This window comes from Sorex fumeus, unplaced genomic scaffold (assembly GCF_029834395.1).
Source record: "Sorex fumeus unplaced genomic scaffold, SorFum_2.1 ptg000007l, whole genome shotgun sequence".
In the NCBI taxonomy this organism is placed as follows: Eukaryota; Metazoa; Chordata; class Mammalia; order Eulipotyphla; family Soricidae; genus Sorex; species Sorex fumeus.
Genome location: NW_026606064.1, coordinates 56,971,651 through 56,981,492, shown reverse-complemented (window position 1 = coordinate 56,981,492; position 9,842 = coordinate 56,971,651).

The following is a 9,842-nucleotide window of genomic DNA, read 5'->3' as shown; positions in this document are numbered from 1 at the left end:
AGCAGCTGAAGAGATAAATGAGTTCAACTCAGTGGTGCGTCAAGTGAGTTTGGCGCACATGGGTACTGTAAGGCCTCTGGGAAGTAGGCAACTGGGTCTCCGCTTCTTTAGTTTTCTTGCTTAAAAAAAAAAAGAAAAGGAAAGTTGTTGGTGGGCTTGTCTTGCACATAAGGTAGCAGGCTTACTTCAATTCTTAAAACTCATTGCAAATAAAGTAACAGATTTTTTAAAATAATTTTTATTGAATCACCATGATATATAACTACAAAGCTTTCCTGAGTTGAGTTTCAGTCATACAATTATCGAACACCCATCCCTCCACTAGTGTACGTTTTCCATCACCAATGTTCCCAGTATTCCTCCCACCACCTCCACTTGACCCTAGCCCCTACCTCTATGACAGACAATTTCCTACTTACTCTCTCTCTCTACTTATGGGCATTGTGGTTTGCAATACAGATACTGAGAGGCCATTATGTTTGGTCCTATATCTACATCTCCCACCCCAAGCGATCCCTCCAACCATCATTGGCTTAGTGATCCCTTCTCTATCCCAAATGCCTTCTCCTCCAGCTCATGAAGCAGGCTTACAACCATGGAGCAATCTTCCTGGCTTTTGAGTAGTAGATTTTAAAAGGATGAAAAGAACACTAGATATACAAAAACTACTTCCACTGGAGCCCAAAAGGAAAAAACAGGTATAGAAAAAAATCTGATCGTTAAAAATCAAACGTTTAATTCACATATAGGCAACCACCAATTGATACTGGGTATTTTCCTTTCCTCAAACTCAACTGTTATCACCAACCCAGGGACTGTGTCTTTCACTTAGAAACATCACCAAGACTCCTTTTTGTTTGTTTTGGGGCCACACCCAGTGGTGTGCAGGGCTTACTCCTGACTCTGCACTCAGGGATCATTCCATAAAGGATGCTGAGGCTACATTAAACCTTGTTGACCTTGTGCAAGGCAAATGCCATACCATGCTGTGCCATCTCTCTGGCCCCAGATTCCTGAACCTTCTTGATGCTGCTGCTGACATCTCCTGGCACACTTGTGCAGAAAATGAGGTGTTTTTTTGTTTTGTTTTGTGTTACATTGGGGTCACACCCAGAGATCATTCCTGGTGGGGTTCAAGGGGCCATATATGAGATGGGGGATAAAACCGGAGTCAGCCACACCCAAGGGAAGTGCCTTAATCCCTGTACTATATCTCTAGCCCCTAAACTAGGGTTTTATGTCCCCATTATGACTGGCAAATGAGAGGTCCCTTTGTCAGGATACAGTGGGGAGCCTGCAGGAAGCCAAGACACGGGGAGGGGAGAGGGGGGCTTTGGCCACTTGAGGATAGTGTGGAGCTGTACTATCAAGGGAAAAAAGAGAAGGGGAAGGAGACTTGGCAGCACACCCCATGTTCAACTGCGCCAAACTTGCTCCTTAGCAAGGCGTGGCTCTTTCTGGGAAGTTCCATGCCTGCTTGTGGTTCCTGGGGCCATTACCAGCAGTTGTGCTTACATTATACTTACTCTTTCCCAAGCGCCTTCCTTCCATTTATAATTTTTCTAAGATGACAAAGATACTTGTCTTAAGCCTAAGAATATTTACCTCTTTTTAATTCTGTTTGGGATTTCCTGCCAGTTTATAAACACAAAGGAGATAGGAATTGTCTTTATGTTGATCCTAGATAGAGAGCTAATTTAATTTATTTAGTTATTCATTTTTTGGTTTGGAGACCACACCCCAAGATGCCCAGAGCTTACTTCTGGTTCTGTTCTCAGGGATCACTTCAGGAGGGCTCAGGGTGTCAGGGATCAAATCCAGGTCAACCTCATGTAAGGCAAATGACTTGTCCTCTGTCCCACCTCTCCGGCCCCTGGAGAGTTGATTTTAGAGAAAACCATCACAGAGCAAATTTAGACCAGAGTTCTTTGGTTTCTGATGCCCGACTTTCTAGTGCCATGCTGTTGGCGTTACCAGCGTTCACCAGTAAGCACAGAGTTAGCCAGAAGGTCAGCCTGCTTAGTCTGTCTCAAGGTGATTATGGTGTGATTAAGGAAGGTACAGTACAGGAGATTGAGAGGTGAGGGAGCCACGATGGGCAAGGGGAAGGGGAACAAACATTCAGACAGGGGTGGGAAGCCTTTCACACCTAGAGAGAGGGAAGCCCAGCTCAGAGGGTCAGAGTCCAAGTCAAGTCAGAGGTGAAGATATTCCCAGGGGTGGAGATACCCGAGTGGGTGTCTAAATGAGTTTGGGAGAATCTGTTCCACCCAGTGGTCTGGGAAAGGGTGTGAGATTCTGGACACCCTGGGAAGGGCACCCACACGAAGAAGTCAGGTGTCAGTGTGTGGGAGAGTGAGAAGGGTCTTGCATAGTTGGGCTGGCCAAAGCCCATGACTGGCCTATTAAAGAGGAATTGGTCCACAGGGCTGCAGAGATAGTACTACGGGGAGGGCATCTGCCAGGTTTGCTCCCCAGCACCATACCCCATCTGGTCCCTAGAGAATGCCAGGAGTGATTCTTGAGCTCAGAGCCAAGAGCAAGCCCTGAGCACTGTTGGGTGTGCCTTCACCTCACCAAAAAAGAATGGAATTGGCCCAATCAGTGGAGTTACTGATGAAACCAGGTTTAGTCCCCTTGGATTGTTCCAACACCCCTGGCTATGGAGACCCAAAATATGCACTTTGAGAAATGTGGAAGCACAGGCTGGGATATGAAGCAAAGTAAGTCAGAAGCAGAAAGACAAATCCCACTGACCTTGCTCAAATGAGGCATATAAAGAAGCTAAGGACTTGCAAGTCTTACCCCTGGCCTAGATCCAGAGCTCTAGGGAGTCGCAGGTCCAGGGGGGGCAAGAGGAAAACTCGCAGAAGGAACAGTCTGAGCCACCCTGAGAATCCTAAGCCTTGGAGAAGGGGGAGTGAACAGTTCACCATGAAATGAGTTGCATGTTTCCCAGGTCTGAAGAAGAGCAAGGAACCAAACCTGAACCTACCCCTTGGATCACAGCAAGAGGGATTTCGAAGCTCCCACCTCACCATTGAGATGGACCTACAATCATCTCTCTGTGTTTTCCATACAGCTTTCTTTCTTTTTTTTTGGGGGGGGGAGGATCACACCCAGTGATGCTCAGGGGTTCCTCCAGGCTCATGCACTCAGGAATTACTCCTGGTGGTACTAGGGGGACCATATAGGATGCTGGGAGTCAAACGTGGGTTGGCTGGGTGCAAGGCAAATGCCCTACCCTCTGTGCTATTGCTCCAGCCCCCTCCCAGAAAGATGTGGGAGATAATAGTAGGGACAAGGCTTGGGAGAGGCACACGGCTTGCAAACTTCTGGTCCCGAATCAATCTCTGGCATCACCAAGTCCCTCTAGCATTGCTCGGTGCAGTCTGGAGCCTGCACACACCACCAGGCCAGCACCTACAACCCCGGGCCCTTGGTTTGAACCAGTGTCCTGGTTGGCTAAAAATCAGCAGGAGTGGTGGGAAAAATCATAAGCAAAAAGGACTGGATTCTGGTGACTGAAATGAGTTTTCTCTAAGTGGGGGTGAGGAGAGAGAGAAAGGAGGTTGGGGAGGGTTGGGAGCAGATACAAAGGGACCCAGATATAGCACCTCAGTGGGGGTGTGGTATAATGACGTCACCTACCTAGCACACGTGTATTCCTGAGCACCTGTTGTAGACCATGTGACTTCAAACAGCAACAAAGGCCAAGTGGACTGCTTGTGGACTTCAGTGGGGAAGTTTTTTACTGCAAAGTGGTAAGAGTGGAGGAAGAATTCCACCACCCACACTCGCACAACTTCCCGACCCCAACCCCCCACAGTTACATCCCCCCAGAGTCTACTTGTGCTCCAGCCATTGACCCTACAATGACATGTCATCATCACCACCAGTTCACATCTGCTCATAGTATTAGCTCTAGTGTGGCATGTTCTGTGGCTTTGGACAAAAGTATAATTACGGGGTGGAGAGAAAGCTTAGCAGGCCGGGCTCAGGCTCTGCATGCAGGAGACCCAGGTTTGATGGCTGATTTTTTAGCCAACCAGGACACTGGTTCAGAGCAAGGGCCCTATGTGGTCCCCTGATAACTCCTAGTCACTAAGCCTAGAGAATCGCCCGAGCACCTCCACATATGCCCAGAAGCGCCCCCCAAAAGTATCCTGGCATCTCTGAAGGCAATATCACAGGAAGGTGTCACTCTGTCTCTGAGGCTGGTGGGGCTTGGAGCCTCAGCCTGGCTCTCCTGCCGCCCGGTAGAGAGTTTTAATAACATGCAACACTCACATTAGTCTTCTTAACACCCATTATAAGTCCGTAGCATAGCCCTTAAGCACCACTGGGTGTGGCAGCCCCCCCCCCCCCCCCAAAAATACAAGTTCTCTGTTCGCATGCCCGGCCCTCCAGGGAACTGTGTTTTCCTCTAGTGTTGGTGCACGCGATTCCTGGCAGGAATGGGCAGCTGGGCCACATGGATGCCTGTTTTGTGCCGTTTGGACTCTTGCTTCCTCCTCTCTAGGAAATCTTCCAAAACAGTACCTCGTTCAGCCTGGTTCTGCCTTGAGTGAAGCGAAGGGCTGACCCTGGCAGACCCGCATTTTTTTTTTTTTTTCAGAAGAAAGAGCACCATGGGGGCTGGAGAGATAGTACAGCAGATAGGGCATTTGCCTTGCAAGCAGCCAACCCAGGTTCGATCCCCAGCATCCCATATGGTTCCCCAAGCACTGCTAGGAGTAATTCCTGAGTGCATAGCCAGGAGTAAACCCTGAGCATTTCGGGGTTTGAGAAAGGAAGAAGGAAGGAAGGAAGGAAGGAAGGAGGAAAGAAAGAAAGAAAGAAAGAAAGAAAGAAAGAAAGAAAGAAAGAAAGCAAGCGAGCACCACAGGGGCCCGAGCAAATGCCTTCCATGCAGGCGACCTGGGTTCGCTTCCCTGCTTCCTATATGCCAGGAGTAACCCCTGAGCATCCCCAGGTGTGGCCCCAAATAAAGATAGAGCACCAGCAGCAGGTCATTGGAAAAAAAGTCCTTCAAATATCAAAGATGAATTTATATATATATTTTATATTAGATTTTAAAATCTGAGTTTTTCTTTATTTAACACTCCTCAATTTTGAAGCTCTTCTCTTGCTTTGGTCCCATTTTAACTGTATGTAACTTAAGGCAAACTGCCTTTTATTTTTCATCCTCTGCTGGTGAGGATTTATAGCACCAACATAACAGCAGATACTAAAGAGGCGGTCAGGCTGAAAGAAATAATCACGCACATATTCTCACCCTTTTTAAAGCACTGTCAGTAGCACTGTAGCACTGTCTTCCTGTTGTTTATCGATTTGCTCGAGCAGGCCCAGTAACATCTCCATTGTGAGACTTGTTGTTACTGTTTTTGGCATATCGAATATGTCACGAGGAGCTTGCCAGGCTTTGCCATGCAGGCAAGATACTCTCAGTAGCTTGCCAGGCTCTACGAGAGGGGTGGAGGAATTGAACTTGGGTTGGCCAGGCCGGCTGCATGCAAGGAAAATGCCCTACTGGCTGTGCTAAGCAGATGAGGACTCTAAGCTTTAGTCTGCCTGTTCTGCCAATGCACCAGCTACAAACACTTGTCTCCAGAAACTGAGGAGTTTAGTAGCATGTTTATAAAAGTGAATACAATTCTTATAAAACAAGTATTCAAATAGTTTTCACAGGAACACAGATAAGTGTGACCCGTCTCCAAATCTTCAGTGTCTTACAATCTTTTTAACAGCAGTAATCGTTTGTGCCCCTAGATGGCAGACTTTTGGCCTAAAACGACTCTGAAGGCCCAACATTTCTTGCACTCTCCGTGGCCTCTAATGTGCGAAATAATGTTAACATATTTGTCTATTATCCAAAAGATGACTAGCACAAATAGGTATGCAGCAGAGAGCTCTAAGGCAGGCCGCGTCAAAGCCAGCCTTGGCGAGTGCTCAGCTCATGTGTTAAAGAACAGTGATGGGGGCGACTGGAATATTGAGCCATTAAGTCGCTATTTATCTTACTCTGTTCTCATCATTAACTGAACAATGTTGATTTCGTGTTTGAGAGCTAGATGCGCATGCAGCAATATATTCTTCAAAATTATTTTGCTGCAGAATTTGCTGGCTGGTCATAGATCACTCATAGCTCTTTCTCAAGAATGCCAAACCATGATGGTCCCAAGCCCAAGGTAGGGTAGGAAGGGCGCTTGCCTTGCATGCAGCCAGCCTGGGTTTGATCCCCAGCACCCCACATGGTCCTCCATGCACTTCGAGGAGTAGTTTCTGAGCACAGAGGCAGGAGTAACCTCCGAGCATCAAAGGATACATCAAACAGAAAAAAATAATAATTCCAAACTATGTCAAACTTTTGCAGGAAAATTAAGATGCACATTTCAACCATTTTTCTAAATTATAAATAATAACTGAATATATCAATGGGCCATTTACTATGTGTCCATTATATAGTTGTGCTAAAGCTCCTTATAATAGTTTAATGATAAGTTTATGGCATTACTTTTTTCAAGTTAATTTTATTTCAAACTTGCAAAACTGGTCCAACATCTAAAACACTGGTATGTTTTCTAAGAGAACTCAGAGTGCAAAGAATTTCAATTTTTTTTAATCTTGCCAATGTGTGTGTGTGTGTGTGTGTGTGTGTGTGTGTGTAACTGAAAATTGCTCTGGCACTAGTGCTCACAGACAGCCAGTCTCTCAGGATCAGCCTCAGCTCATGAGGGCACCAGGGTTTGAACTTGGGACCATTGCTGGGAATGTTAATGTTCTAAACCTACGATAGTCCTCTAAGCCCTACTTCATTCTTCTGCATGTGGGCAGCCACTGCCTGGAACAATGTATTGAAAAGCTCATTCTTTTTCTGCTGGCTTTGGTATTCTTGTTAAAAGTCATGAAATGAAACATGGGTGGGCTCATTTCTGCACTCCGAATTCTGTGTCCATGGTCTGTTTGTAAGTAAGTGCCATGCTGGGTTATTTCTTTTTTTTTAATTTGTTGTATTGACTCACTGTGAGATAGACCCTTGGAAAGCTGTTCATGATTAGGTTTCCCTCGTACAGTGCTCCAACACCCATCCCTCCACCAGTGTATATTTCCCAGCAGCCATGCTGTTTTGAATACTGTGACTCTGCATTAAATTTGAAATCAGAGTGTGAGACTTAAAACTTTTTCTCTGGACAAAAAGTCCTTAGAGGTGAAAATTGTCTCACTTCTCTTTACCAAAAGGCTCTTCTGAAAGCCAGTGCAATGCAATTTCAGCACTTATTACTGTTTTGTTGGTGTCTGCATCAGGAAGAATTTTAAATTTGACAGTGATCTCTTCTGCAAAATTTGCTTTTAGAAGCAGTGGACAGTACGTGGGCACTATGCTGACAAGACCTTTTTGACTCACTAACTATTTATGTTCATCTGCGACCAGCTTCTTTCCACCGAATCAAGGGGATGAGGTGCGGACGTTTGTTAGTTTGTTATTAAAAGTTTAGAATTTTTTGTTAGTCTTTCTTTTTTCTATTTAATAGAACAGAACAGAATTTTTTTTTTCTTTTTGGGTCACACCTGGCAATGCACAGGGGTTATTCCTGGCTCTGCACTCAGCAATTACTCCTGGCGGTGCTCAGGGGACCATATGGGATGCCGGGAAATGAACTCAGGTCGGCCGCATGCAAGGCAAACACCCTACCCGCTGTGCTATCGCTCCAGCCCCAGAACAGAACAGAATTTAAATCAATGAATTACTTTCAGTAGAACTCTAGGAGGTAGATATTATCTTCATTTTACAGCTAAGGGGCTGGAGCGATAGCACAGTGGGTAAGGCGTTTGCCTTGCACATGGCCGACCAGGTCAGCCCAGGTTCAATTCTTCTGCCCCTCTCGGAGAGCCCGGCAAATTTTTCGCCCACATAGTAAAGCATGGCAAGCTACCCATCACGTATTTGATATGCCAAACACAGTAACAACAAGTCTCATGATGGAGGCGTTACTGGGCCCGCTTGAGCAAATCGATGAACAACAGGAGGACAGTGCTACAGTTATGGCTAAGAAAATTTTTCTTTCTGCTTCAAAATTTTCTTCAGCTTTTCAGGGTTTTCAATTTATACACAAAGAAAGGTTGCTGTTTTATTTAGTTTTTGTTTGGGGGTGTGCCTAGCTGTGCTGAGGTCTTATATCTGGCCCTATATTCAGGGATCTCTCCTGAGTGCTCATGGCACTTTGTACCAGAGATCAAACTTGGATCGAGGCAAGCTTTAACCACTGTACTATTTCTCCAGCTTCGACCTTGCAGTTTGATTATAATGCATTTTACTGAAGATCTTTTTTTTTTTTTTGGTTTGTTTTTATTCCACACCCAAACCATTCTTTTGAATTCATTGTCAGGAAACTGATAAATCACAACTTTTTTTAATAGGGGCTATGCCCATCAGGATTGAGGGCATTGGCCTGGGGGGATTGTATGGCAGGCTGTGGCTGGTGGGGTAGATCATGGTTGGTTATGGGGAAATTAGTGTTCTTTGTGTGGCATTTTATTTCCTTGGTTTTCAAGCTCCTTGACACCTTGTGTTACCAGCTTTGTATTTGGAGAAGCTGTTTGTGCCTTCAGCCTTTCTCTATTCACTCTGGAACAGAGGTTCCAAGTCTTCCTAGGCAGTTATTTAAGGATATGAAGGCCCCACATGTCTTGTTCCCTCCTGGACAGGAATTCTTCAACTCATAGGCCCTCTCTCAACCTTACTGGCAAGTGGCGACTAAGAGTCTAGTTCATTGTTTTCTCTCAGGTGTGCCCCCAAACATTCAGGTTTGTACCTCTGCCCCTTCTAGCAGAGGTAAGAGACTTCTGCTCCCTGAGACCGACTGAACGGGGGATGTTTGTAGGTGGGGCCCAGCAATTTCCAGTCCTTCCAGGAGTGCTGGCTAGTTTGAGAATTGTTGCTTGAGGGTTTTCCCACTTTTTTTCCCCTTTTCTAACATGGCTCGAATCTGAAGATGTGCATCAAGGTTCTAGGTGGTGCTGGGAAAGCTGCTTCTACCCCCTCCCCCTGTGTAAGGTCAAAACAAGACATTGGTGAGAGCAGGAAGACTCAGAGTTGTGAGTCGGTAGCATCCCACCAGCACAAAGGTGAGAAAACGCAGCTAAGAGGTGGGTCAGTGGGGCTGGAGTACTGTCGATAGGGCATTTACCTTGCATGCCGCCAACCCAGATTTGGTCCCTGGCATCCCATATGGTCCCCTCAGCAATGCCAGGAGTAACTCCTGAGTGTGGAGCCAGGAGTAAACCCTGAGCATCGCTGTATGTGACCAAAAACCCCCCAAAAATGAATGAATGAATTAAAAAAAAAAAGAGGTGAATCATTGCCTGAAACCTCCCAATGCCTGGTCCAAGAGAGGCTCATTTGCACAGGGCCACGCAAACACTCTCAGGGTACACCGGCCACCACAAGTACTGTCCATCCCGATCCAGTCTGGCCCCATCCAGGCACACACTGACTTCATCTTTCCCTTCCCTCCCGCAGTGAGGCTGTTTATAACGTTTGCCTTTCTGGACTGACGGGTATCAAGAGCTAAATCTTACTTCGAAACGTGACCTCCGTGGCACGCGCACCGTCTAAGACGCAGCTGTCCTCTATTTATGTCTTGAGTGAGGAAAAAGCGCGTCTTTATCTTTCTCATCCCGCAGAAACGCAAAGGAGTGAAACAGCTGCCACGCATTGGCTTTGAATAGTGGAAGGAGCGGAACAGCTGTGGGTTCTAAAACCTACCCCACTCCTGTCCCGCAGGAAAATACTGCAGGAAAAGGTACAGGAAAAGACTGCAGGAAAAGGTGCAGGAAGG